Source organism: Protomyctophum parallelum (genome assembly GCF_964188405.1).
Source record: "Protomyctophum parallelum genome assembly, chromosome: 8".
Lineage (NCBI taxonomy): Eukaryota > Metazoa > Chordata > Actinopteri > Myctophiformes > Myctophidae > Protomyctophum > Protomyctophum parallelum.
The window spans coordinates 28,986,414-29,014,249 of record NC_139703.1 but is presented as its reverse complement, the minus strand read 5'-3'; the positions used below and the strand labels follow the sequence as shown (position 1 = coordinate 29,014,249).

The 27,836-nt window shown below is 43.5% G+C and overlaps 1 protein-coding gene across 3 annotated transcripts in view; it reads left to right on the top strand.

Moving 5' to 3' along the window:
* Window positions 1-1,343: 1,343 nt before the first annotated feature.
* The window catches only part of gli1 (GLI family zinc finger 1), a 79,693-nt gene continuing 53,200 nt past the window's right edge, over window positions 1,344-27,836 (top strand). For 2 of the 3 annotated variants that reach the window (XM_083771743.1, XM_083771741.1), the window contains exon 1: window positions 1,344-1,726. The gene's annotated coding sequence lies outside the window, so the exon portion shown is untranslated. Of the gene's footprint in view, window positions 1,727-20,796; window positions 20,899-27,836 lie in introns of all 3 variants that reach the window. The other variant, XM_083771742.1, reaches the window with a different exon arrangement.

The following is a 27,836-nucleotide window of genomic DNA, read 5'->3' as shown; positions in this document are numbered from 1 at the left end:
TTATTTGGATTTTCCTTCTACAAAATGCACAGTTCACAGTTGTTCGTACATTACTATACTGCATGAATAGTGCATTCATTTTCAAGGTGGTTCTTTATTGTTGCATCTTGTGCACATGTATATACGAGTAAAACCTATTTATATTCAGCTTCCTTCAGAGAATGTATAGCAGCAAAATAATAATAATTATTATCATTATCATTATCATTATCATTATTATTATTATTATTATTATTATTATTATTATTATTATTATTATTATTATTATTATTATGGGGAAAAAGGACTATAGGCCTAATAGGATAATAACGCTATTTCCGTGCTCGGACAGTCAGGGACAGACCCAGGGACACAGCCACACACATAGCATGTCTATATAGTCCGGTTGCACTACTCAAAAATAGATTAGATCATTGTAGCCTACAATGTAGGCTACATGTGGCATATTAGGCCTACACACCACCAGCATCAGTAGCTGCCACGGTAGGCATATTCCAATTTATTGTATTCATATTGTATTATCATTTATATCATTGGCATTTAAATGCTTTTTTTGCTTCAGAATAATTAGGCCTAGTTGATTAGTCGATGGCCATATCAATTCGTACGCACGCACACACAGTCACACACACACACACACACACACACACACACACACACACACACACGCACACACACGCACACACACACACACACACACACACACACACACACACACACACACACACACACACACACACACACACACACACATAGCCGAGTGCCTGGCTGCCTGCCTGCGCGTCATGCCTTGGCCCGGCTAAACTCCACTCCGGGTTTTGAGGTGCACTGGTTAAGGCACTGAGATCGCCAGCATCCCCACGTAGCCCTGAGCCACACACGCTGTCCAATAAGTTCTCTATGAAATAACTTACACACTATACAGTAAACTCAACTGTAAACATTTGACCTGACATGATATCATATATGATGACGCAATGTTATATAGGCGGCAGGCCTATCCATAATTAACAATGTCAGTGACAGCAATTCACATTCCCCTAATAGCCTATTATAGAAATGTGTGTAATAATAAATTGTAAATACATTTGCTGTAGGCTATGACAAGTTTTGTAGTTTAACACATAACTTCATACGACTAGGCAGTAGGCTATACGCGTGATGGTAGGCTACAAGTCAACTCGTAGCAGAGAAATCCTAGCAGCATGGTCTTTTTTCTCTCTTTCTTTTTTTTTCTTTTTAAAGAAAAACAAAAAAAAGTGAACTTCCTGTTTCGGGGTGGTCCACAGACTTCGGAGAAAGGAGGAGGGAGGGGAGGAGAAGGGGGAGCGTGGAGGAGAAGGGGGTGCGCATTCCCGCATTGGCTTGTGTGTGACTGTGTGTGCGCAACCAACTTCGGGCTTTTGCGGGACTCCATAGCCGAACATGGGGTACAGTTTTGTCACCGTTTTTCGTGCCGCGACTGTGAAGAAAACTATGGAAGAGAACTTCTGAAAGAGGATAAAAGTGTCGGGGTTTTGAACGCAGGCTGAGGAATCCAATCATCTCCATCTGACTGCGGCTGCCAGAAAGTAGAGACAGAGAGAGAAGAGAGAGGAGGCTCTATTGGAAATTCTCAAACCCCCAGCGGGACACAGACCCAGTCCTTCTGAGACCTTTTCCAGGGACTGCTTTGGGGGGATCAAGTCAAAAGTCTCATGCAGAATATCCTTGCAGGTCACTGAAGGTACGTGTTTCATTATCACTGTTCTCAATCACGTTAGAAATTACATGCAATTAAAGTCGAAGCGTGTCTGTCCACCTCCCCACTGTATACAGTCGTGTTCTGTTATCCCATTACTATCACAACAATGCCTTCAAATTGGTTGACTGGAGAAATGCTTTATTCCCGTGAAATGTGGTAACTTGCTGGCGGTTGCGTGCTTCAAATGAAGATGTGATGTGTGATATGTATCTATACGAATTTAATATAGCCTAAATTACAACATTTATTCATTTTAACAGTAAAAGCCACGGCCTTGAATAATATAAATAATCACAAAACATGCTATGAATTAAATATGTGCCCGTCATTGGAAAATGTTCTTAGGCAAATGAGTTCATCCATTTGGAAATTTAGTAGCCTACTAGACTGTCTTCTTGACTTGTGCTGACTGTTTGTTGCTGATGCAGAGGTTACGCGCTGCCAAGAACAAAACGTGTGGATTTAGACCTCAGAATATATCCCTTTTCCTCTCTTCGTGCCTCTGCTGTGGGAAGTGCTTCTTTTAGGGTTTTTTTTTTAATGCCAACAAACTCATCCAGCGCAGCAGCCTCTCCGCCGTGTGTGCGTGGAGGTTTAGAGAACTCTTTGGAGGGTCGTAGGGCCGCTTAAAAACAGCTGTTTCTTGTAACCTGAAATACTTTAGGTGCCAATATATTTTCCAAATGTGAGTTTCTGTCAGGAGTCAGGACACCCACATATTATGCTAAATGGTAGATTACAGTAAGCTAATAACTCCATCAAGAGGTTGGTTTTGATTTCAGGTTCGACACATGGATAGACTATATACAGTATATAGCTGTATGTCATGTAAGCATAGAGACAATGCAAATTGTTTACTTGCTATGTGTTTATTTGTCTTTCTAATGACAACGGGTAAAGTGTCAACAGGAAAATCATATACATGACCTTTCTATATCTGAGTAATTACCCATTACAGAGGTCACTTCAGCTGCTAATGTGGGCAGATTAGGCAGTTGGCCTAATGTAGTGGGCCTGTACGGAAGAGTGTCAACATGGGACTCAATAGGATAGCTAAACACCTATTTATTTCTAACTGACACTGAGAAGTGCTAGGTACACAAGCTCACCACGCAGGAGCACACACACACACACACACACACACACACACACACACACACACACACACACACACACACACACACACACACACACACACACACACACACACACACACACACACACACACACACACACACACACACACACACACACACACACAGAGAGAGGGAGAAAGAGAGAGAAATGTAATATCCAGATTTCTAATGCAAGGGTGCCCACTGCCCACACATTTTTGACGTGAGAGCTACTTTCAAAATGACCAGCTCAACAAGATCTACCCACCGAAAAAAATGTTATACCATTGCTGAAAATAGTTTAAATATGTAATGTACCTGAGGGGGCTTTGGAATATATAGCGGAGCTGTCGTTACATATAAGACAAATACACTTGGAATGAGAGATAGAGGGGGAAGAAATGGAATAAGTAGGTTTTTTTTTGTATTTAATTTGTAATGCTACCAACGTTTTTGTGCACTGCAACACTCTTTAATACTACCCAATACATACTTAGATGGGGACCGGGGTGAAATTATGACAGGCAGTTGCTGCTGTCAAAATATGCTGCTGTAAAAAACACTTTCTGTTTGAAATACACACAGATTAAAAAAAGAAGAATATATATATATATATATATATATATATATATATATTCTTCTTTTTTTAATTAAATATTCTTTAAGGGCATGTCATGTGTTCTACCTGCATAGTCTTTGTGATCTACTGGTCACGATCAACCTTTTGGGCACCCCTTGCAATTGAGCCATTAGCTTCTGTTTGTCGGTGGATGTTAAAACAAACCTTTAAATCAACGCAATTCTAAATCATTCGACTTCCTGCATTCATTGTGGTGAAGAAACTCCCAAATAATTATTGCTTTCACTGTTAAGGAGCTTGCAGTTATACATTTTGTAGTAGATTTTCTGAGAATACACAGCAAAATTGTATTAAAAACTGTTGACTCAATCACAGTGCAAATAATGTTTTCCTTAAATAAAAAATAAAAATAAAAAATAATAATAATAATAATATATATATAGTTAAATCACTGTAGCCTACTGCACAATGGGTGTTAATTAAAGAGTTAAAATTAACCCCACTTTTACACTTTCAGAGTTGGATTAATACCAGAATTTACTGTGAAGATTGGCCTGACCTTAGGCCTGCTCAAGGTTGAGACGGGGGAGTTTTGAGGGAGGAAAATGCACTTGGCCAATGGCCATGTGTGAAAAGCACGGCAGGGGAGCTTCCTAGCCCTGCTTGGTCATTATCAGTGTGTTAAGGCCAAAAGGTTTCCCAATAGGAATAGCATTAAACAAATAGACCTTAGGCACACGCAGTGACAGGAAGGAACTGCCTTCATATTGTCAGCACCAGGAAAGCTCAGACAGAGACAACTGTTCAGATTGATCACAGCCAAGCTGAGGCATTTTAGATGGAGTTATACAATTGGATTGTACTATACACCTGCAGAAAATGTCACACAGATGAGTTGTCTGACATATCACACACGTTACATCTCATGTCTGTATTTCAGCAATCTCTACGCGAATGCTTCAAGGCCTTCTCTGGCTATGACTTTGTGGGGGACATTTTAATTCCTGGCTGGCGTTATCGACCGCACGTCACGTGTGACACACGAACACACATACACGACACGTGTGCGCAGAGGCTGCAGGCAGCAACAAGTGTTGTGTTTTTGTCCAGATTCCATTTTGGTCCGCTCGGCAAAGAACACGCGTCACGTGATGTCTGCAATCCTCACACACACACACACACACACACACACACACACACACACACACACACACACACACACACACACACACACACACACCTCACACACACACACACACACACACACACACACACACACACACACACACACACACACACACACACATTGCATACAAGGTCATCAATATTTCAGGTGCAACAAAGTTACATCAAAATCAAGGCATGTAAATGGTGCATTTATATAGCACCTTTATCCAAGGCACTTTACATAGATTGTGCATCAATTCACCCACACATTCATACACCAATGGCGGCAGAAACCATGCAAGGCACTAGCCAGCACAATTTGGGTCTTGCTCAACGACACTTCGACACTAACTCTGTGGGAGCCCGAGTTCGAACAGGCAACCTTGCGGTTACCATCCAGCCACTCTACCCCTGAGCCACCGCCGTCATGTCACAGAGCTGTCCATGGGCACAAGGAGCAGCGCCTGCCAATCAATTTACAATTTAGGCATTTAGCAGACGCTCTTAATCCAGAGACAGTCCAACACCTCATTTCTGAGCATCCCAAGTTGTTGAAACCCTCTCTAACAACCAGTCCGTGGGCATGTCCTATAGGTTGGACCATCAGAGGAAACAAAAGTTCCCATTCCACTCCCACATTGCCGCACGGTATCAAAGCGCTCTCCGAAATCCATCCACTGTTGTTCCCACAGCGCATGGACACCCGGTAGAAAGCCCCCGGTCCAACGCCTCTCTTCCATCCACTGTTGTTTCCACAGTGCATGGACACCCGGTAGAAGGCCCCCGGTCCAACGCCTGTTGTTTCCACAGTGCATGGACACCCGGTAGAAGGCCCCCGGTCCAACGCCTCTCTTCCACAGCGCATGGACACCCGGTAGAAGGCCCCTCTTCCCGGGAACTGCTCATAGAAGGGGCTGCCTGTCGGTATACTCCATCGGTGAGCAGCGCCTTCTTGTATGCAAGCTTGCGATCGTGTTGAAGCACACATGCACATAGTCCACAGAGGTTGCAAACACATCTTAAATCTACACCCACTACATTGCGGTGCTAGTTACATCGCAGCGGTTTAACGTCATACTCAGCAATTGGACAAACACAACATCTCTCAACGCTAATGCTTCAAGGCCTTCTCTGGCCATGACTTTGTGGTGGACATTTTTAATTCCTGTGTCGCGCTGGCTGTTATCGACCGCCCGTCACGTGTGACACACACGAACACACATATGCACGCAGAGGCAGGCAGCAACAAGTGGTGTGTTTTTGTCCAGATTCCATTTTGGTCCGCTCTGCAAAGAACGTGCGTCACGTGGTGCCTGCAATCCTGACGCACGTGCACACACACACGTGCACACGCACGCACACACACACACACACACACACACACACACACACACACACACACACACACACACACACACACACACACACACACACACCACCTCCTCCCACCTTCCACAGAGAGAGAGAGAGAGAGAGAGAGAGAGAAAGACCACCCTCACTGGGATCAGAGGCCCTCAATCAGGCCCTTTCACACCCTGTGAACCTGAAACAATCAGGGTTTAATAGCAGCTGTCTGTCTGTCTGTGGCGGCCTGGCTGAGATGTACAGGCCCTCAGCACGGTGCTGACGGGCTCCGGCTGCACAGAGCGAGGAGAGAGGGAGGCGGCCTGGGGATGCTCCAGGGGACGGACAGACAGACAGATACACAGTTTTACACACACACACACACACAAACCCCGTGTGCATGCAGTCGCTGGAGCCCTTCGGCTTCTTTATTCCCTGCTAGTCTTACGTTGTCTTTTGGTTCTCGTCTTTCGCTCCCAGAGATTAAACGGGGTGAGACTGTTGATGCGGCGATGGTGGTCTGCGTTACGCCTGGCTTTTACAATTTAAGGATCCGTTTTTCTTTTTTTGAAGTTATTTTTCTTCGTTGGCTTGTTGTCTAATCCCGTCGATCTGCTTGATATCTTTACAAACACCATAGGATAATTCTCCAAAAGTTTGTGCGACAAGTAAATGGTTCTTTGTCTTTGATTAGACTGGAGAAGGTGAAATCAGAGCACATACCTTTGGTCTTTCTGGTGCTTGCATTAGTCAGAACCATAACGATTCCATTACTCACCCTCCTGCACAGTGGGGGGGAGGGGTTCAAAATGGACCCCATACATACTCCCCATACCTACAGTTAAAATGGTCCTTGAAATTTTAATGTTTGTGAACCACTGCCCTAGCACACGAGGGGGACTATACTGCAATCCTTCAACAGCAGCATCTGTAAATCAAAGACATAATGTAATTTCTCAAATACATGTTCTTTGTAACTTTAATCCCTGTGCACACAGATTACCCCCCCAGTTATTTCACTGAATTACTTAAATATGTGACCAGATTTGACTGAGAGACTGCCATCGCGCAATTGTTTTTAATGAGTTAATAGCACAGGCAGACTCTTCACATACTAGAGCATGTCTGAAATAAGTGTCAGAGCTTAAATCGACATTCATAAATATGAAATAAATACTTAAACGTGTAGCTAGGTGTAATGTTATAGACCACAGAAGTGAACCTTTCAAGCCTGTTTTCTCAACTGCAAGACATTACTCTATAAGCCATATCTCCAAAACCGGTGGGTCAAACTGAACAACCAATACGTCAATTTGAAGCTATGTTTCCCTGCTTTCATATGACATGACAAAACGAAAATTAAAAACAATCCAATGGCAGTCTCTCAGTCAAATTTGGTCACATATAGCATAGGATACACAGAATGACAGTGGAGGGGGACAAGAAGAGTGATGGGAGGAGAAGGGGGTTCTATTAAGTAGCTGTTCTGACACCAGAGGGCAAAAGCATTAGACATTTGGAAGGCGTGAATGGCATTAGCCCGTAGGTCAACACATAATGGCATGGGGAAATGTCACAGTCATGGGGGGAAATATTCTGGAAATCATTTGACATTGTCATTAAGGACTAGCACTTGCCCATTATATGGCATGTCACAGCACTGACAAGCGACAGAGGTGGGGGGGGGAAAGATAGTTGGAGAAACAATCCGCTCAACAGAGATAAGCTATAAAAACAGTATGCAAATTAGGTGAGATTGTTTAACGTTTGTTTGGCAAATAATATCAAATCTTGTGAAGTCTTCTGTTTCTCTGCAAAATGTGAATCAAGGACATGGTGGACTCAATTTGAACAGTGTCATCATTTCAATAAAACTAGGGATGCCATGAAGCAATAGGCTCTGTGCATAACTGTAGTCCTGGGATTCCAGAAGGTGGCATACACAATTCCTGTTCTGTTTCATTTATGCTTGATTGTTTCAGCAGCAGATTTGAACCATAAACACACACACATACGAGGGGTGTTGTATTGTACTGTATATGAGCAGCATTTTTCCCAGAAACTTCACATTTAAAAATAAATTGCAAAAATTGGACATTTTAAAATAATTCCCAGAAAATAAATAACAATAAAATGGACTACACATCTATTGCAAGGACCCGTCTCCACAAGGAATCTTTGTTTGCATAAGGATTATACCCAAATAAGGACTGCACCCAAATACATCATATTTCTCATGAATGGCTAACAGTTCACTTAAAATGCCTCCCGTTGCATCCACGGGGAAAATGAGCATTCCCATCTTTTTGTTTATTGTTATCATCTACAGAATGCTATGAGAGCGGTCGATGCCCCAGGCGATAGTGTGATGTAGTATTGTTGTTACTCAAACTCCGGTAATTATAAGCTTTAAATTGGATTGAAACAGCATTGAGTACGTGCCTTTGTATCATACATATGTGAACAGTTATTCCAAAATGTGACATTTGGGTTCATTCACTATTCAAAATAATTCACCGCCCCAATATACCATTGACCGCAATTGGTCGACTTGCAAGCTCCCTCATCTAGTATGCAGCATCATTAACAAACTAACCTCATGTTGAAGTGAGTAGATGGAATATATAGTATCATACTGTACATTTGTCAGTAGATCAGCCCACTGCAAACCAACACATTCTCACTCCCAAGACGGAAAATGGGTGACCTGAAAGGGGTACCCTCGACGACGGCACATGTTGACTAGGGGAAAAATATGAGTTACGATTCAGTCTCTATCGGGACATGACTTGAACTGTGCCGAGTTGACTGATGACTGTAATGCTAGGCAGAGTCGCTTGGCTAACTGTTTTTAGTGGACCCGGCCTATACGCATTGGGTTTGAGAACAGCACTTCCGTATTCCTGGAGTGCGGAAATGCCCGGGACGGCACCCGATAACTGGAAGGGAACCCCCTTCCTGTCAAACGTTTGGTCACATCTCACATGAAGTCATGATAGTTTGGGGAGTGAGAGTGTGTTGTGAGTCTACCTGATGAACAGGTGGACTGTTGTTGAACAGGTGGACACAGTCCAACTTAAACAGTCTGATAAGCTGGATACTGGATAATATCATTTTGATCGTATCAATGTCTGATGTCATCAGTATATGCCCATATTTATTGGAATGGCCATATATGGGCATATTCTGGACAACAAAAAATACTTGACGGCGGGTTCTTGCCGCTGCGAGCGACCGAATTTGAAGATGGTCGGTCGGTCCCACCTACGTATGCACAAGTCACGAGTCTCACGACCATATATGGGCATAGCGGTCGGCTCTGTGGCTCAGGACAACGGGATCTCTATGGCCATATATGGAGATCGCTGATGGGAACTCCTTATATGATTACTTATGGCTGAGTTATATCGCTGGACCCCAAATGACTCCCTGAGTTTGAACCAAACACATGAGGAATACAGGAGTGTCTGACTCAGTAGCTGAACTCTGGATCAGATAACACTAGAAAAGGTTGAGTGCTGTCATCCAAGCTTACATTAGCATGCGTAATGCATGCAAATGGTCGTACCTTGTGTGCAGAGGATGTGAATGGGTTTTGTGCATGTACATTTGGAATATGTGTGTGTGTGTGTGTGTGTGTGTGTGTGTGTGTGTGTGTTTGTCTGTGTGGAGGAGGAGGTGCCATGTGTATCCTTAAGTGAACATGAACGGTCAACCCCGTTATATTTGTTTCGTTATAATTAATTGTAATTTGTGGATTCAAATAAAGAAATCTAAATGTGTGTGTGTGTGTGTGTGTATATATATGTGTGTGTGTGTGTGTGTGTGTGTGTGTGTGTGTGTGTGCGTGCGCGCGCACGGCGCGCTGACAGTAACAGGAGGGGTGGATGTCGCCCCTTTCCCCTAACTCCTCCTCCCCCTTCACTTTGAATGAGGGTGGTGGTTGTTGATACGTTAATGTGTGGGTGCATGTGTGCGCGTGTGTCGCACACATGCGGGCGGGGGTGGGAGCGGTGTGTATGCATGGCGGCGGCAGCCAGGCACGCCGACTTATTGGCTATATCGTGTCATGTGGTTGATATTAGAAATCAAACCAGTGGTAATAGAATCCAGGTGAGATTGTTGAATGGGTCTCGTATGCGACAGCCCGCAGTGATCCTTACTCATTTCCCGCTGTTATGTTAGCTCGGCGGCTAACAATGGGCTTGTGATCGGGGTCTCTGGGTGATATTGGTGGAGGCTGTGGCTTCTGAGAGGTTTGACAAAGGCCAAATGAAACAGTACCCGTGTGTGAGATACACTGAAGGGAGTCAAGATCACTGCCTGTCTGTAAGATTCCTGGGGTCAGATACAGAATTCACATGAAGTTGGCTGATAATGACGGTGAATGAAGACAGTGAATCAAAAAGGCAAGGAAGTGACTACATTAACCCATTCCCACACTTTCAAGATCTTTCAAAAATGTAAAAAAGTAAAATGTGTGTGTGGCCACTGCGTGTCATTGTGTGTGTTCTCCGCGGTTGATGATGAGTCACGCGGTCGGTGTTGTCCTAGTCGGCGGCCAGAGTGTGTAGAAGAGGTGGGTGTTTATTATTTCCACAGGTTTCCATGGCCACAGCGCACTTGAGTGTCGTCATCACTAGTATAATTACAACACAGGGTCTGACGGGCGTCTACTCGCTGCCTGAATCCCCCTGAACTCAACAAATTAGTGTAACCACTTGGCCCAGTGTTTTGCCTACCACCACAAAGGTACAACCTTGCTCGCCTCAAGGAGACTAAATAATGTCCTGCTTGTTTTACGTGTTTAGAGTTGGCATGACATTGTCTTGAAATGATGTATACCTTAAGACCTGCCTTTCCACACAGCAAAAAGAAAAGAAAAAACCCTAGAGAAGCATTGGCACCCAGATCCAAGCCTACTTTTACCCCCAAAACTACCTCTGTCTTTCCAACCCAACCACAATCTCACACGTTAGCTGGTAGTGACGCTTGAGTACTCCTTTAGCAGTTTGTATAGAAGTCACTTAATTTCCAGCACAGTTGTTTATGTGATTAAGGCTATTACATTTTATTGCTGGAACAATTCTTTCCAACTTCCAGAGAGAGTAGAGAGAGAGAGAGAGAGAGAGAGAGAGAGAGAAATACAGTGATTGGTGTATTATGCATGTTGCGTGTGCTGACGCTTGCCTTCCTTGACAACAACGCTGTTATCTGTTATCTGAGATGAAGATCCATGGTCTGGCTAGCTGTCCTGGATAGCTCTAACATATCTACCAGTCCCATGCCCACACTCAACTGCTTCAAGGATGATAAGAAATGTACATGTACATTATGTTTGTCATGTTTGTCATCGGAAGTTGAAGACACTGTTTGAAGATCTGCTCAAATGTTCATTAAATGTGGTGGAAAATACACATGGAAAGGACATACTCATCATTCGATTGCATTTTCTCCACGGTTATCAAAACAGCCCCAAATATTGCTGATAAATTAGTCTTTTCTCCAGGGACTACTTTTTAAATGATTACACTCAGATACACACAAATAACCAAATAGTGATATTCCGTGTGTTCATTGTATTAGCCATTTCAAAAGTTTAAAATCACTTCAAGGTGATTTTCATACTGAAATGAATGAAAACCAATGGTTTGCTTGGAAATGAGGTAGGCCTATACTTTTGAAAATGGTCAGTCATAGTCAGTGCGCTAAACATGCCAGGCCACTTGGTCTTTAAGAGCTAGATTAACAAATGAGTATAGGGACAGCTGACTTATACCACTCTGGCATGGCTGTCTCTCTCTCTCTGTCGTCTTCTCTCCTACCCATTCATCCTTGTTTTGCTGCGTTGTGAATGACAGCGGTAGAAACTACAGTAGCGCACTGGTGCCACGTTAAGCAGATCAGATGCCAAGACAGGAAATCGGTGCACAAGCATGGACGTAGCAGGCTGTCACACACACATGACTTACTACCTCTGCAAGCCAAATGCAGGCGGCCCCCGTCACTAGATACACTGACATGAATATGCCGTGGGTCAAAGGCAACTGCTCCCTCAGTCAAAAAAGCCATGCCTGATATTTACTATAACTGACTACTATGTGATGTTTCGTCCTCACAGAGCTTTGATCTGAACTTTAACGTTCAACATGGCATGTCACTGCCTTCGCCTGAAGATTCCAGAATGAGTTTGTAGATTAATTGACAGTGTGGTGGTACTGGTAAGTAACATCTGTAGATTGTATGTATACTGTAGCCACTAAACCTTTCTGCGAAGGAAAACCAAGCTTAACCAATTTGAGCTAACTGACAGACACAAAGGTTATGTGGCGTAATTGTTTTGCTCGTGATAACCTAAACAGTGTTTTTTCTTTCTTCTGTATAGCATCAAATATTGTTTATAGTTATGTTCACTATGGAAACTAGCGGTCTACTTTCTATTGAAGTTGTTGTTGAAACAACAGTACCATTCAGGAGGACAACAAACTATTGGAAGTTTATGTTTTCTGCCTTGTAATTAACTTTGGTTCAACTGAGCCTCGTTGTAGACATCTTGAGATGGCATGTAACCTTCAACGAGAACGCCATGCAGAGCACACACTTACACACGGAAATACAGTTTCTGTCCATCCGCTGCAATGTCGACAAAGACAAACCTAATTAAGCCTTTAGAATAATATTATTGGCATGCAACTGAGAACGGGGTTATTTTGTTTCATTGCCATTGGGATTTACTGGAAAGGAAGGGGCCAAACACAGAAAAATGTTCAAACTGAGCGAAGAGAAGGCAAAAGGGACCATGAGTGAGAGACAGAGACAGAGCGAGAGGGAGTGAGAGAGGGAGAAATGCAGATTGTTTTAAATCCGCAGTGAGTCAGGCTCTCAAATTTATGCCCATGGGCTGCTTCTTGGGTGGGCTGCAGGGAAGGAGGGGAGGCGCGTAGCTGGAACAGGGGAAAGTTGCAGACTACAGACTGCTCTACAGCCTCGTTCTGCAGCTTGGCTTTTCCTGCTGGAACACATTCACAACTGACTGGCTGCCTAGCTAGCCCAGCCCTTCACAGCTGAACACTTTTCTTCTACCCTTTAAGAAAAAAAGAATAATAATTTGAAGGATCATTGTGTAAATTAGGTTCAATGGCGTTAGATTGTATTTTCAAATGTTCCCGATTGTTTTTGTGATTGTATTCTGTCTCGATCGATTTCTTGAGAAAAGGGAGGGGCGTATTCAGTGTAAAAGAGGTTTAATTATGAAGTTTGTACACTTCATATGAGTTTGTACAATACTCATAAATTGAAATAACACAGGGAGTCCATCCACGTCTCTGCATCAGATAAGGCATAATTCTGCCTCTTATGCGTTTCGTGCCAGCAGTTTGTTTTGCTCAGCATGAGAACGATCCCGGCCCACATCAGGCCTCTCGTGGACTCCCTGGTGTTTTAAGATGGAAGGAGAGAGTCGCTCACTCAACAAGCAGCTATCACATTGTGTTGTTCATAGGAGAGATTCAGGGCTGGATATGAGCTGACGGCTCACAGTACAAAGACACAATGTTTCGCCTTGTCGTTCCAAATGGTGGAAACGAAGACCTCTAGAGAATGCAAAGTGTCAAATACTAGATCTACAGTACTACCGGTATTATGACATTTTGTAACCACATTAACCCTAGCAGCGGTGTTCTGGTCATGTCATAATAGGTGAACATTCAGCCCAAAATGGCTGCTGAAATAGGCGAATGTTGGGCAGAAGCTGTGAGCTTGTAGATCCGTTTTCTTTTTTCCACCCTCTATTTGACCGATTTGACGTACAACAAATACTTTTATGGGGAGTAAGAGGTTAAAGACCAGATGAAATGGCTTTTCACAACCCTATCGTGCTTCTCAGCCCATGGGGATGGGTTGTTCCCGGACTGAATCAGTCACAAACATTTGTTGCGTTCATATAAAATGGCATCGATCTAAATCAGAACCATAAAATGATATGTCTGAGGTTATATTAAAGAAATAAAGGTCCTGTACCTGCGTTAGTAATTCTTTATACTGTAACAGTAAACAAACTGTATTGTAGACCAAAAGGAAAACACAAAACAGTTTGAAATTAAATTGCAATATGTTTATCTGATTTAAATTTGATCAAACACAAATAATAACTCCAATCACTTCAATTGAACAATCATCTGTAGATCTTCTATTTTATGAAAATCAAGTAATCCACAAAATAAAAAGACAATGCATTGCTCAAAAAGAGAAAAAGTATATTCCACAGTCCTCCTCACCCAACCTTCAAGTCGGCAGGCCACAGCCACTTCCTTTGTCCAAAAGCTCTGAATTGATTTAGAGCGTAAACCGTCAGAAATATTCGACCAAACTTCCTTTCTTCCCCTTCACAAAGTTCTTCAGTCAAACTACTTAACGAGTTCTGATTTTGGTTCAGTAATTGGCCTTAAAATCTGTCAATCTTTGACAAACCACCACCAAACACCCTTCTTTGCTAAAATATAACCGCTGGCCGCCTCACTCACTTCCTATACCTATAGATGTTCCTGGTACCTCACTTCCTGGAACTATTGCTAACATGTTTTTTTCCCCCACAGCTCCCCCTATATGAGCAAACCTTGAATGAATGACCATAATTTTAATTAATAACTAGAAAATTCGCAATTTTAAAAACTTCTGAGAGAATGTAGCTGGTTGTACTGCTAGCTAAAGGCTGTGGTGTTGTTCCCCTTCCGGAGGCCCCCACCTTCCTGTTTAACCCGGAAGGACAACAAGCTCCGTATAGTGGGCCTGGACGGGCGGCATATGCTGAGGTTCAATTCCAGTGTTGCCAGATGTTGTGAGAGAAACAAGCGGACAGGTCTACAAAAACGAGCCCAAAAGAAGCGACTAGGCCATGTGATCACACACCCTTGGGGCCCCCCAGCAAAATGAGAAAATATATACCATCAAAATCTGTTACCACTTTAACCCTATACTGTACATCAGCTATTTAAAAATAGACGATCTACAAGTTGTTTATTTTCAAATAGCAAAAGAAACCAACAACAAAAACATCTTAACAACACAAATCTCATATGGGGTCCTGACTCCCTGGCACATTCAAATATTTTCAGACAGGGGTGGACAAATATCGGTACATATCAATGTTTAAAACGGGAGTCCTCGACATGAAAAAGATTGAGAGCCACTGGTTTAAACAACATTAGAAAGGAAGCCCACAAATAAGCAACCGCAACCGGCCACTACCAATATTTACAAGTGACTTTAGAGGAAAAGCAAGCCCAAAGTCGCTGATAATAAGCGGACATGGCAACACGCTTCTCTACTTGTTGAAATGAGGAGGTTTCCCCCTGCCTCGGTTACTGCGTGGCTTTGTGTACACACTGTGAGCAATGACATCAGCACCATGTAAATCAGCACCGTCAGCACATAGGCATAATCTAAAATGAAGAGTCAGAGGTTAGTTGGTTTGCCACCACAATACACACACGCACGCGCACACACACACACACACACACACAGAGCCTGCAGGAAATGAACGCATAATTTATGTGGCGACTGAGGGCATTTAAAGCCTTCAGCTTCAATATTTACCCAATGCTTCATATGTTTCAGAGAAGAAAGAAAGGCCCGTGGGTGTGTTACATACTCTCAGTCCAGGCCAGGGCTGTGTGTCTGGAGCTGCTCCGTGAGCTAATTGGTTCTGAGGGTATTACGGTTATTGGAAGACTTGTAAACCATTAACTCTTTATTTACAAGAGAAAGAATAGAAGGTAGGGGGCCGAGGGCAGCACTGGGTCTTGGTATGGGCGCTGGCTGACCCCACTGTAAGTGCTCAGAAACAACTGAACAGCTAAATCCTGGACTGGCAGGCCCCGAGGGACATCTGGTCCTTATTGCAGGAGTCTGCAGACCCCTCCAGAATCACAAAATTGTGGCCATTAATTACACAAGGAGGGACTCCATTTCCTGCTAGACAATAAATAACACGAAGGGCCCTAGTAAAGATGGTCTCCAAGGCACACGTGATTATAGTGTGTGCGATGAAACATTAAGCATGGCTTCGCATTTAGGAAGTGCCCAGTTACTACTAGGTCGGTGTGGTTTCGCGTGGAATTTCGCAATGGTCATTAAGACAGGACCCAAAGTATATACAGATATAAAAATCACATGGATGGATGGATCTGACCACCATGTTCTCTGCCTGGTGTCTATCCCAGGCAAATGAAGGGATGCAGCTCACCTGGGTGTTTTCACTGACCGCATGTGGGTGACAGGTCTGGTGGATGTCACACCACGGGTCGCAATTTAAAAATGTTGTGCTATTAGAACCCCCCATACAAGATTTATGTTGTTAAAATACAGATCACAAGCTCACAACGCGTCACAATGTGACACGTTGTGACGCGTTCAGAGGCTATTTTCAAAAATATATAGGGTTAAAGTGGTTAAACAGATTTTGATGCCGTACTTACAGATGTTGCTTATCTACTGTAGCCACTCCTTTATCATTCCAGAGTCTCTCTCTCTCACTCAAGAGGGAGGAGGGTGTGGTTAAGAGAATCTCATTGCGGTGGGTAAACAAATAACATGACCGTGATTAAAATAATATTTTAATGACAGGAGAATCCAGGATCAAAGTCACGCTGTTATCACTGAAGTTGGAACAGCCGACAACCATTTTATGGAGCTGTTTTGCCTTCACCTGATTGCACAACTCCCATTTGTGCTGGTAAACACTAATTCACTTTAAGTTTAGTTCAACTGAGCACTCAGAATGGCATTAGCGTAGGCTTGGGTGGTATGCTTTATTTCTACACCTTTCTGACATTTCTCAAGGAAAACTGAGCTGCTGGTGATCGAAGTCATTGTAGCATGTATGACATTATCTACCCTACAATGCTGTATATCTAATATGCAATTAGCCTACTTAGAGAAGTCACTCATAGAATAATGAATAAGAGAAATAAGTGCCCTTCCCATAACCCAATGGCACTTGTTGCTGCAGGGAGGGGATACTGTACATCAGTGGGTTATACAGAGATGATATGCGGGTGGCCATAGCAGACTGGATAATATGACTCAAAATGACTCAAATCACGTGGCTAATAAACTGCTGTTGTAGTTGGAAGAAGTCATCTCGATAAAGTTATACAGGGCGATATCTCCATTAGTCCATGTCTGTGTTGGACGCAAAACCGAGCGAAACCAGTGGCTCCCGCACCGTGAAATGACCTGTTGCTGCACTCAGCATGGAACAAATGTTGGACGCGACATCGACGCGGCCATCACAGCTGTTGTTGTTTCAGGTCCATGGGCTGTTGTTGTGTGTCCTTCTCTGGCCATCGTCCTGTGTGCTTCTTTCTCCTCCTGTCCTGTCTGTCTGCCATGTCTCTGTTCCCGCTGGGGGTGGTGGTGGGGCTCAGAAATGCACCTGCTACCAAAAGTGTGAGACAGATCAGCACAATAATTGAAAGAGGCGGGTAGGCGCTGTGTTTGTGTGTGTGAGTGTGTGAGTGTGTGTGTGTGTGTGCATCTGTGTGAGGAGCACACAGTGAAAGGGAGAGGCTGTGGGAGTGCGTTCCTCGGTCTTTGAGCTGTGTCGGATCAAGGTACCATGCTGGGCATTCATGCCAGGCTTATGGTACCAGAGAAGGTCAACGCGGGGGGGGGGAGGGGGGAGGGGGGGATCCACGCTCGCGTCTCCTTTCACAGGCAAGCAGCACAATTAGCAAGCTTTCTCCTGGTCAATCTTTCTCCTCGCATCTCTATGGAAGGAGAAAGATGTGAATTCAGTCCCAGTATTAGCACGGCAGCGTTCTTAGAATAACGTCATATTGTAACGGAGCATGGCCGTTATTCATTATGCACTAAACGAGACATTTTGGGACCTTTTTTTTGCCATACATTAGTGAATGGAATTTGAATCACTGTAAATCAAGATATACAATACTATACTGTATATATCATGGCCAGATGTTGTAGCTATACTCAAAGTTAAGCTTGGGCTTTAACCACTTAAACCCTATATATTTTGTTGACACGGTCCCCCAGGGGTCTATACTTTACTGCCACATCTCTTTGCTGAAAGTTGCCAGTCTACAAGCTTGCAGATCTGCTATTTTCACAGAATGTTTGCCTATTTTCGCCTAATATTCACCTATAATGACATGCCCAGAATAGGGATGCTGGGGTGCAGGTGCTTAACATTTACAACAGGTGTGAAATGACACACCTGTGACAGAGTGTCAGAGTGTCAGTATTCACTCTATGGGTGTTGGTGCTCTTATCTCGTCCTATCTAGAGCCTATTGTTTCTATGGCTAATGTCTTGATTAGTCAGAGAATAGTTGGTTACAGCGCATATTGAGGGATAATCTAATTCCATTATAACACCTCTCTCTCACCCACACACACACACACACACACACACACACACACACACACACACACACAAGGGACCATTGGTAGTCAAGTAAAAGTCCAATGGAGTTAAGAGGTTTTGTCCAAAGCACTTTTTACTACTTTCCATTGGTTCAATATTTTCGAAACAACACACAGACGTAAAGGATGTTCAATAGCACTGATTTATGCCACAAAGAAAATCTAAAACCTCAAAAATGGAGTTATGAGGTTTCCTCCCGACAGCAACGTATGATAATTGATCATCACTACACATTATTATGTGTTCACAATACATTATTATCATCAATATCAATATTGTGATTGCTTTTGTCCGTATCGCCCAGCACTGCCCCAGGCTCTCCCTCAACAGACGGTCAGTGCAAGACCTAGATCAGGTTTTCCTCAAAGTGCTGACTTTGCAGCAGCTAAGTCTGTGGAATACCACGGCACTTTCTTGCACGCTGATTAGTTCCCCAGCAGTCTGTCTGATTCTCCTCGTCGTCCATTCGTATTTCGCCAGTTCTTTCCATTCAGGATGGGACAGGCAGGTTGTGTTTGTTCCATTCAGGATGGGACAGGCAGGTTGTGTTTGTTCCATTCAGGATGGGACAGGCAGGTTGTGTTTGTTCCATTCAGGATGGGACAGGCAGGTTGTGTTTGTGCCGCTCCGCGTTTATTGGCCCTTATTAGACGGCACCTGTGGTCCATTAAAAGCGTCCCATTGGTAGCCAGACTGACAGATAGCCACACCTTCTTTTGACTTGAAAGGGTGGTTGGAAAGGCTAAGAAATAAGCCTCTTTCTGGAAGAAAGTACTCAATTCCACAATGTAGAAATAGTATTTGTTATTCAAAATGTACTTGAGTAAAAGTACAAAAGTATTGGCATCAAGTACTAAAAGTAAAAGTGATCATTATGCAGAATGATATTTCTGAAGTTTTCAAATTATGTCAAATTATTAGAAATATTCACATTGTGTGGTGAATGTATGTTTTAGAATAATAATTAAAATCTCCAAAGTACTCAAACTGTTTTAGTGGAGTAGAAGTAAAAGTATTGAAAAGTACAGCAATTAAGTACATGTACATGTATGTACAGTTTACTTACTTACTTTCCACCATTGGCACTGCACTGCACAGATACTGTAGCTACCTTCTTTGGGACCTCAGCGTGGTAGAAAGCTAAAGAAGCCTCGCTCTGAATATGGATGGAGGCTTTTTGTGTGTAGAGAACAATCACTGAGCTTTAGAACAGCCTCGCAGCCCTCCAAACCCACAAGATCCCATTCAAAGTGATTATTTATTGAGCCCTGTCTTCTTGCACAGCTGTGGAGGGGAAATGTGCTGAGCACATGTGTGTTGTGTTATTTTGCGTCAGTGTATGCATGTCCTTGCACATGTATTCTGTGAGTGCATGTACGTAGATGTGTGTTGTGAAATAACTGAGGCGCGAGTCTTTAGAAGTGCAGGAGGGGGAGGTTGTTAGGAATTAGGAGACCTTCAGGGGGTTGTACATCTTAGGGCCCAGTAGTTCACTCTAATCAAAGCAACATTTTACTTTATAATGCAACATATTTAAACAAACATTTTAAACTACACTTAATAAGCTAACAACGTGCCAATCATCTAGTTGAACTATTTTAAAATGTTTTTTCAAAATAGTAAAAAATGGCAAATGTGTGGTGCATTTTTCGCAATTTGGTCAATGTTTGAACATTGTTGATTACTTTTGATGCAGTAATCGCCTTTTTAATTTGAGGTATTTGAGGTATCAACAAGGCCTTGCAACTTAAGTCCTTAAATTGTCATTTCACTAACACCTCCCCCCCATGTTCCCTTTGGTTAAGGTGCCTAACTTGAGGTCAGGTGTTCATGGATCTCATCCAGCTTGCAACATTGTCCCATCATCCCACTTCTATATCTCTTATTTCTTTACTTCTGTCTGCCATTGTGTTTTCCAATAAATAACATAGCAAATGACAGTACAACAATGTAAATATATATGTTTTACACAGTAGTATACACATGTATAAAATGTTCACCTACATTAATAATAATAATAATAATAATAATAAAACTTTATTTGTATAGCACCTTTCATGACATGAAATGCAGCTCAAAGTGCTTTACAGAACAATGGAGAATAAAAGAAAAGCAAGGCAACGACAAAAAACAAGCAGTAATGCAATACAGTGAGGACATGAATAAAAAATATATATATATATATCAATTAAAAGCAATGTTGTAGAAGTGGGTCTTGAGCTGAGCTTTAAAAATGTCTACAGAGGCTAGTTGTTGACACCAAGTTTAAAGTGGTAAGGGACTCGGTTACACATACTGTAGTGACTATTTACAAGAAGTCAGGAATTAGGAAGTTATTGCACGGGGTTCCATGGATAGTGTGTTGAAAAGCTTTGCACCCCGTCTCACCCTGTGTGTCCCAGCTCACACTCCAGCTTCCTGTGGGAGAGATGAGAGCCTGGGGGCACAGCCGTGTCTGTTCCCAACCAGCAAGCTGAGACTCACACATGCTCCAGCATGTCCAAGTGAGTGAAGTGTGTGTGTGTGTGTGTGTGTGTGTGTGTGTGTGTGTGTGTGTGTGTGTGTGTGTGTGTGTGTGCGTGCGTGAAAGGTTCAGCGGCTGAATATGTCCCTTTCTGTGTGCATGTAATAGTGTTTGTGTCTGTAATACAGACTGTGTGCGTGTGTGAGTGCGTGCCTGCCTGCCTCGCGGCGCGCGCACGTGCGTGCGTGCGTGTAAGGTTCTGTGTGCGTCTAATAGTGTGTGTCTGTCTCCATGTATGCATTATGTGCGTGTCGTGTGCACGGAGACATCTCACAGGGGTGTTTTCTTTCTCTGGGTGGAGACGGCCGTCTGGGACACAATGAAAAATTGAATTAATTAGCAAAAGTTCATGGCGGTCTAGGTTGTCTCAGGTTGCTTAAACAAAACCCTGTGTTTGTGAGTTTTATCTGTGGGATAGCAGCAGAGGGGCTCAGCAACATCTAAAAGGCGTCGTAAAGCATCCACTGTCTCTCGTTGCAATGGAAAATAAACAGCATGTATACTTGATACTCTGCTCTGCCTGCCCGCGCTGTTCATTAGTATAATGTACAACCAATATTCCACTCAGAACCAGTCTACATGCATCAATATCATCATCATCATCATTTGGAGATAGGCTGCTCACATTTGTGTTTACAATCCTGTGGCCAAGTCATAGACCGTGATGTACGGAGTATGTGCCGCTTCGCCTCTGCGCTGCCCGTGCTCTGACGTCACTCACTTCACCTCTGCGTGTTCAACCCAGCTTTCTGCACTTTCCTTTTTTCCGTGCTGCGCTGCAGCTTCCGTCTCTCAAATCTGCCATTAGTCACGTCTAAATAATCTGTTTCTCTTCAGAAGCGTTAATATTGTAACCTCTACACAGCATAACATCATACAATGTTCACTCACGCAGATGCAGCCTGCATTGCGAGAAAACAGGCTTTTAAAACGGCAGAAAGAGGACGCCCGTGTTTCCTTCTTCCCATTGGCTACGACCGATCACGGGACACGTGCGTTGACGCACTGCAAGGCATGTTGGGTTACAGGTGCATGATGGGAAGCTGAGGGTTTTTAATTATTATAATTAATTTAAATGAACTAGAGGCACATAAACCTCTAGTTCATTACATTTGCCCTCACAGTGACATGACAGTTGGCCACCATAGCCTTTGCGCATCTTATAGCTGTTAATTAGAGACCAACCCATATCAGTCTGGCAGATGTCAGTATGTGACCTTATGGACGACATTGGTATGGTATTGGCAATTATGCAGTCCCATTTGTTTAACAGTTTTGCAGCCTGGAATCCCTATTTTGGGCAATGCTTAAGCCGGTAATTTTTATATGCATTTATAAGCTTTTATAATCCAAGCCTGCAGCAGAGCACGTCTGACATGATCTACCTTATGAAATGTACAAATCAGTACATTTGAAAAGAGTTTTTCATCAATAAGAATTTTGTGAAAACAAAACTGGAAACTAATACCATAAGGGAGACGTTTTGTACCAAACCTTTTATTCCCATATAATCTTACTCACTGGCAGAGTTTACCTGCTCCCTAGCCTACATCACGCTTACAGTCATATATTAACCACTAGGCCTATATATTGTTGCTGTCGGGTGGAAATCCAAGTCCAAAACCATTCCTTTTTTATCATCATCTTACGATTTAAAATGCATGTGAGCTTGTAGCTCTGCTATTTTCACTACTTGTTTGTGACATTCCTGTATGATGAAGCAGGAAATTCATTTACGAAAAAACCATAAAAAAACCATAAAAAGTTGAAATATGAAGATACAAGGTTTCCACCCGACAGTGACGATAATGCTTTGTTGTATAAGATGAATGGCCGGTCCACAAGCTCACACCGTGTCGGGATGCGATCATGCCACACGCTGTGAGCTTGCAGATCTGCAATGTTGTGCTATATTCTTGTCTATATAACGACATGCCCATGGTTAGGGATGCCAGTTATGAATGTGGTTCGGAGACAGTCTGTGGTATGCACACATCAACGGGATCTGTGTCTTTCTGTGTAAGCAGCGCTGTGTCTTTAAGGCGAGTCCTGTAGACACAGTGGCTTGTTTCACCTCAGTACTTATTCCCTCGCTGGTTGGCCGTCAGAGCAGTGCTAGCGGTGCGTCTGAGGTGTGTGGCTTACCGCTATGTCGTTGCCTGCAGGGCGCTTTCTTTAGTGTCACCTGTGCATGCAGCAAGGCACACAAACACACTGAATGAATAAAGAAATGAGTATGCTCCTACACAAATCATGTGTATACAACCCATAGCCACATACACTCGAGTGACTCGTGTACAGACATAAACACACACACGCACGAGTGCATGCATGCATGCACGCGCGTGCACGCACACACACACTCTCTCTCTCTCTCTCTCTCTCTCTCAGATTGGGCTTAGACTATGCCCACTAATACACCCCACTGGTCAACAAGGCGGTTGTTTTTTTAACCTCGGTTGAGAGGGGCTGGGGTGTTCAACAGGAATAGAGGATAATTCACTGATCCTCTCCTCTTTCGTACACTCCTCTTCCAGCCTCTTCCCTATACACTCCTCTCCTGTCCTCTCCTCTCAGTAAACACGTTGAAGAGCAAGCGTTTTTTAACTTGGAGTGTTCGCGCCAGAGCTCTTCTGCTAACTGACCCGGGGCTCTGAAGAGCGGCACATAACAGGCGCCCACATTGGCTTTTGTACGCAGGAGGGTCTTTACATAACCCACATAACCAAGCACATTGTCTAGCAACCGGCCGGGCACTGAAGGGCCTTGTAAAAGGAGGAGGGGGTCGGCTTGAGTGGAGGCCAACTGCCTAGTGGAGAGGCTAGTGAAGCTAAGCTAAATCAAGACTAAAAAGGCTAGTTTGTTAGCTTGTGAAGCAGCGAGCCCTCTCAGCAGAAAAGGGCTTAGTTACACTAGTCTTAAAAGGCAGCTGTAGTGAAAGAATTGTCTCTAAATAAGTGTAATGCAAGCAGGCACGTCTAGATTAGGCCTGCTCACATTACAAAAATAATAAGATCAAGCTCATACTTGAGGTGTCTCTGAATCCTGATGTGAGATAGATTATACATTGAACGCTACCTGTTGCCCCTCACCCCATTCTCGCTTCTCCTTCACTCCACAAAGCCCAGCCTTCTTCACTCTCTTTCCCCCCCCAGTTTGAGTCCGAGCCAGAATTCCCTTGGATCTGCCCAGGATGTTGAGGTATATTTTTCCTCCCCACTCCCAAACGATTCGTTTTTGCAAGATGTTTTTCTTTTGGCAGAAGAAAAATGTTTGAATGTCCCTCTCATTGCGCAGGATCACACCCAGAAGGCTTTGAAACCCGTTAATATATTATAATCGCCCAGAACTTATTTGGAAACATTTTCTTTTCGTGCATCTGAAAAACAGGAACGTTTATTTATTATTTTAATTTTTTTCAGAGGTTCTTTCTAATTCTAACCTGCAATAACACGAGGGGGGGATCCTGTGAGCCAACTGAAATTAATGGTAAGTTAGGGGTGCATCGCTTAATAGAACAAATCAATATAATCAATTGGTATAATCAATAAAAATACATTTATGCTAAAAACAAATTTGCGACAATAGTGCATACCACTCAGTGGCCCTCAGTTTCTCTGATCCATCAGAATTGTATGCCATTCGTCCTCTCCAATCCCACTAATGTGCTGGGAGTGCCAACACAGCAGGCCCCCGCAGCGACCTGTGATCAGTCCTATGGGCTCATTATCAGGTCCACACTTCACCTCTGCTCAGATGATAATGACCCATTTACCACTGTCACAGGAGGCCCCCTGTCACTCTTAACAGCTCCCCACCAGGACAGAGGAAGCATTTATTGCCACCATTGTCTGCCAATACACAAACGCAAGGTGTCCCAATGGCCTCTGATGGCTGCTGTGGTCCCGGTGACCACTGGCCGGCCCCCTAGTAGTAGCTACCGCTGGCTTTTCTATGTCATTGCATTTGTCGCTATGCTTGGCTCCGGGGGTACATGGTACATGGTCGCGGTTACATGGTCGCGGTTAAGAAGAAGTCGAGGGAGAGTTGTGTGTGTGTGTGTGTGTGTGTGTGTGTGTGTGTGTGTGTGTGTGTGTGTGTTGCTTTGAAAAGACGTGTGAAATGTGAGCATGGGTATTAAGGGTCTTGGCCTGGTCGGGGGTCTATTGTGTTGAAGGCTGTGAGACTCCTGCTGGCTTCCATGATCTCCTCCATTGACACGCCAGCTTTAGCTTTCTCTCCTGCTTTCTCCATGACATTCACTTTGCACTTTCTTCTTCTTTTGCCATCTCACTTCTGTCTTCTCCAGCTCTGCTGGGATGAGTCACAGCTCGGTGAGAAGTGATCTCCCTGTTTAATGTATGAGGGAAAGTTAACTACTTTCACTGGTGAAGGTGACACTCGACACAGGTCTTTTACAGCTGTCGGTCACCCTTGTGACAAGAGGACGCTTCCATTTGCTACTGTGTGTGTCATTCATGTGACCACTTAATCCCTATTTTAATCGCACAAAAGTAGCCTACCGGTATTAAGTAAACTATTTTCACTACTTTTCAATTTCTTTGAAATCATCCCCCACCAGGGCCATATTTTGCAGGCCCAAAATATGGACTCCCAGCATTACAATAATTATTGTCTGTTGAACCTTGCTCGGTATCTCACTATGAGAGATACATCGTGGTGATGTACGTACCATCTTAGAGAACTAGGGTTACATTTCTTTTGCCCTCAACAACTTCATCATTATTTCAGCCTGTGCCATTTATTTATAGAAACGTTTTTGTTTCCTTTATACGTTTACGGAAACGTTTTTGTTTCCTTTTGTGTTGTTTTTTCTCCCAGTTTGGCTTGGTTCTCTGTCTCCGTAATGTGTGCTGTGGGGTGATTCAGCAAGATTGCAAATATGTTAACGGAGAGATTGTGAGTGCGTGTGTACATACACCTGTTTGCACAGTGTTATCCAGCTTGTGCGAGGCCAACAGAAGTCGTGCGATTGTCAATAGTGGAAGTCTATAAAAACCACTCATTGACAAAGAGAGAACAAACAGCGTGGTTTGCTCAGGATTTCCTAACAAACACTCCACAAGGAGGGCCACGGATGGAGACAGAGAGACAGACAGAGAGAGTGTGTGTGTGTGTGTGTGTGTGTGTGTGTGTGTGTGTGTGTGTGTGTGTGTGTGTGTGTGTGTGTGTGTGTGTGTGTGAGAGAGAGAGAGAGAGAGAGAGAGAGAGAGAGAGAGAGAGAGAGAGAGAGGCCGTTAGGATCCCACTTTCTCCCACAAAAAGGAAGAGGAGGATCACTTCAGATGTGCTCACACACACTGCAGAGTGGTCTAGTAGTAGTGAGAGTATGCTAGTGAGAGTATGCTGCCTGGGAATCACACAGGGACAAGAGGCTGTGAGTACATTGCTTCAATTTGCTTGTGTAGCTGTGCGTGCGTGCGCAGTCACACACACACACACACACACACACACACACACACACACACACACACACACACACACACACACACACACACACAACGTGCAACTGTAATGCTGTGTTTGTCGAACATAAGTCTGACCAGAGCGTTTATGGGGCTTTTGTACTACTTAGGTTAATGCATGTGCCGTAGTTGATGTGGGCCTTTGAAGTTCTTCATAAGAGTATGGAGGCGTTCGTCGTCAGACCTTGTGAAGTTGTTCATGTTGACGGATACATGCAGGCTGACCAACTGTGTGGACAGGAGAGGAGAGAGGCAGTGGTTGAAACAAGTACTCGTACACGTTTTATTTAAAAGTGCCAATATGTAGAACTACAAAGTGTACTTGAGTAAAAGTACACAAGTATTGACCTCAAAATGTACTTAAAGTACCAAAAGTAAAAGTACTCATTGTGCAGAATGTAATCCGTTTTAAGTTTTCAAATGTATTTTAAAAAATCGCGACGCATTGTGAGCTTGTAGATCGGCTATTTTCAAAATCAGGGACATGTTTGTACTTCTCAAGTACAGTACTTAAGTAAATGTGCTTACTTTCCACGACTTGAGAGAGGCAGTGAGAGAGCATATATATATTTTTTTTTATTATTAAAAAGGTTGCTTTTTTTGGGGGGGGGGGGTGCATTTGGCTTAGCTTGGCTTTTAATTAGTGAAAATAGCCAATTTACAAGCTCACAATTGCATTGTATGTACAACATCGTCTTTTTTATGCGACTACTAAACAAAGTATAAAACTTTATAGCTTAAGAGGTTATTCAGACTTCTCGATTTAGAAGATTTTAGATAAATAATTATGAAAAAACACCCTTCTCGATTAATGTTGCTCTGGAGAGGGAAGTCTGGAGCTCTCTGGTGGAGCCGTTGCCCCTGCAACCCGACTACGGATAAGCGGTTGAAGATGGACGAAAAAGTAATTGATAGTTACAGCCGTAAAGCTTATCATGGATGATGTGCTTGTTACTGATTGATTCTATTCAATGTCTCACACGCTCCGAATGTGATATTAGGCCTTTTCTCTGTCCTAATTTAAGGCACATGCGCATATTGGTCTCGCCATTCCTTTTCAAGAACACCTGTTAATTACAAATTGAGTAGCAATGTGAATGACAATAGTCTTGCTGGCTCGGACGCAGAGAGCTGCGGTCCTGCACTGTCCCCTGGGAGGACACAGCACAATGGGGACAGAACACTAGAACCCTTGTGCAAACAAAGTGTTCTTCTTTGTAAGGAGGCATTTAAAAATGATCTCTCTCCTCACAAACAACACGCAGCCCTCCCTCTCTTTCTCAGTGTCTTCCCCTGCTACCCCCCCTTGTCATCTTCTCCCTCCCTCTCTCTCTCTTTCTCTCTCTTTCTCTCTCCCCCTGCCCGTTAAAGACATTTGGTCTGTGCTAAACCTGGAGTGACAAATACCCTCTTCCTTTCGTCATCAAAGGCA